Raw genomic sequence first — 3,179 nt, forward strand, 5'->3', positions numbered from 1 at the left:
CTCCCGTAGTACAATAAGCTGCTCTCCCTCGTTTTGCCTGAAAGTGCAGTCGCCTGCTCTGGGCTGAAGTGCTGGAGTTGGAATGACATTAGGATGTAGCAGGCTCCAGCAGGAAGCAAGGAGCTGCTGGGGAAGGTCAGGAAACACTTTAGGACCATCAGAATTTTCTGCCACATCTTTTGAGACCATAAGACAGTATAAATTAACGTATTTAACCCTTCTAGTCAGCAATCCCTGCAGGATTATGTGTGCACTGTTTGTTTGTGCTGTACAGCTAAATAAACCACAAAGTTTTGCACTGAGCAAACACCTTTGCTGAAGATACTCATTGTATATGCAAGAATATATGTATCTATATATATCATAGAATCATAGAATCGACTGGGTTGGAAGAGACCTCAAAGATCGAGTCCAACCCTACCGTGGTTACTAGACCATGGCACTAAGTGCCACATCCAGTCTCATCTTGAAAACCTCCAGGGTGGCCAGATTAAACAGCCCTAAATTGTTGAATCTCCTCCTTTCAGATTGTTTGAAGAAATACAAAGAAAGTACCACTTTTTGTTTTCCTTCCATTCAATCTTCCAGAATCAGCATGTGCTCCTGTGTCTCTGCTAAATGTCTCACCTGCCAGCCAAGCTCTAGGAGCATGGAGAAAAGTAAAAATGCTTCTATTTCTCTGTTGGTTTTTGCTTTCTGTCCCCTGCATGATGTTTTGGGTGTTGCTTTGTTTGTGCTATACTGAGCTTTGTCTTTTGTTTTCAGAACTTTTTTAAGTGATTTTCATGAGGAAGGGCTGCTTGTTCACTCTATCTTTTTGTTCATACATAAACTTAAGCAGCTCTTGCTGCAGAAATTTGAAAGGTACACCAAGTGTGCTGTGCAGTTTTTCTCCCATATTTAAACAGATATTAGCACGAGTCCTCTAATTAAGGTAAAAAAAAGTTACCTGTTTAATGTTATTGTTGTTTCGTCTCTACATTGTATTTCACGCTATAATTAAAGCCATGACAGTACATCAGAATTTACAGATTATAGGGAAACATATGCAAATAGTCTTCCTCACTGTGAGGTTTATGCTGTTACAGTGCATGATGAAATGCAGATGAAAGAGAGGTGGATTTCAGAAGGGGCTTGCAGTTGGAAGGAGTTGCAGCTGTAGCTGCCTGGGGACTGCCTGAAGAACAAAGAGACCAAAACATAATCTGCAGAGAAACTTTAGCTTTTATTACCATGCTAGTTTATTGCTGTCAATATTTTTTCACTTTTTGCTTGAGCCAAATTAAAGTCATCCCCAAAATTATAAGGCATGGTCATTTGACTGGAATTTTAAGATACATAACAGCAAGCTCTGAAACCATTTCAGTGATTAGCAGTCATCCTAGTGAAGAAACCACTGTGTTTAAGTGTGTTAAGGCTCTGGTACTTCTGAGAAGAGAATACAAGTCATTATAACACAAATTTCTCCTTACCTAATGGTGCATCAGCTGGATGTTAATGAGAATCTCTTCAAGGTGTTGCTATTTCCTGACTGGGTAGCGTTCCAGAAGAGATCCCCATTTAGCAGTGGTGTGGAAGTGCTGGAGCTGCACGTCACCACATCCAGCACTGGCAGTCTAGGGATCAGCATTCCAAGTGACCACTTTCCATTTCTGTCTTTAACAGGCTTGGGAAAAACCAAGAGAAAGACGAGCGCGCGAGACGCTTCACCCACTCCCAGCACAGACGCGGAATACCCATCCAACGGCAGCAGTGCCGACCGGATCTACGATCTGAACATTCCAGCCTACGTCAAATTCGCCTACGTCGCGGAGAGAGAGGATGAACTGTCCCTCGTGAAAGGCTCCCGAGTGATTGTCATGGAGAAGTGCAGCGATGGCTGGTGGAGAGGTAGCTACAACGGACAGATCGGCTGGTTTCCTTCGAACTATGTGGTGGAGGAGGTTGAGGAGGCAACTGCAGATTCCCCCAGCTTCCTCAGCCTAAGGAAAGGAGCTTCCATGAGTAACGGCCAGGGCACCAAAGTACTCCACATTGTTCAGACACTGTATCCCTTCAGCTCCGTCACAGAAGAAGAGCTCAATTTTGAAAAAGGGGAAACGATGGAAGTCATTGAAAAGCCAGAAAATGACCCGGAATGGTGGAAATGTAAAAATTCCAGAGGGCAAATTGGTCTTGTTCCTAAAAACTATGTAGTAATCATTAGTGATGGTCCTACCATTAACACTTCCCATCCGTCTCAGATAAGCTACACGGGACCATCTTCTACCGGACGCTTTGCTGGAAGAGAGTGGTATTATGGGAATGTTACCCGACACCAAGCAGAATGTGCCCTGAACGAGAGGGGAGTGGAAGGAGATTTCCTTGTTAGAGATAGTGAGTCTTCGGTAAGTGGTGCTCAGCCTGGCAGGTTTGTCCTCCCCCATGCTTGGCTTGGCAGTTAACAGATTCCCTGTCTTTTCACCTTTAAAGAAGCATCAACGCTTCAGCCTTACCAGCCGACACACTTTACTGCTGGTGAGAATCTGTTAGTGAAATGCAGTGACATTCCCACTGAAATTTAACAGCTGTGGTCTGTGTGATCCAGGTTTGTTTTTTTTTTTATAATTAGTGGACAAGCAAGTAAGTATTTCAAGCTTCTGTTTGACTTTTTTCATGTGTTTCTCATCTGCAGTCCTCAACTTTACAGTGCTACAAGGTAAAATAATTCTATCCAACAGTTGCAAGATTAAAACCCCAGAAAATATGGGACACCCTGAATGCTACAGAGTTATATGTAAGTCTAGTTTCAGGAGCTGACTTTTTATGAATAAACGCAAGGGAATGGTTGGTTCAGATTATAGAATCATAGAATTTTAGAGATTGGAATGGACCTTAGAGATCATCTAGTCTCAATCCCCTGGCCTGGACAGGGACACCTCCCACCAGGGCAGGTTGCTCAAGGCTGCATCCAACCTGGCTGTGAACACTGCCAGGGTTGGGGCATCTACTACTTTATTCTACTTATTACCTTATTTTACTATCTTCTATATACCTTATAAGATCTCTTATTCCCTATTCTGATCCCAAATAGGCAGCCTTAAAAATGAGATGTGACATGGAAACTGAGGGAAAGGGGATAGAGGAGACATGAACACACACACACTATGTACTGGTTTGATCTCTTCGTAACCTGATTG

At 43.1% G+C, this 3,179-nt stretch overlaps 1 pseudogene across 1 annotated transcript; it reads left to right on the forward strand.

Annotated features, from left to right (window-relative positions):
- Positions 1-1,475: 1,475 nt before the first annotated feature.
- On the forward strand, positions 1,476-2,387 carry LOC103797476 (annotated as a pseudogene). Its single transcript, XR_624726.1, has one exon. The product of XR_624726.1 is annotated as a cytoplasmic protein NCK2 pseudogene (transcript).
- Positions 2,388-3,179: the final 792 nt, after the last annotated feature.

This window comes from Acanthisitta chloris, unplaced genomic scaffold (genome assembly GCF_000695815.1).
Source record: "Acanthisitta chloris isolate BGI_N310 unplaced genomic scaffold, ASM69581v1 scaffold17742, whole genome shotgun sequence".
NCBI classification, from domain to species: Eukaryota; Metazoa; Chordata; class Aves; order Passeriformes; family Acanthisittidae; genus Acanthisitta; species Acanthisitta chloris.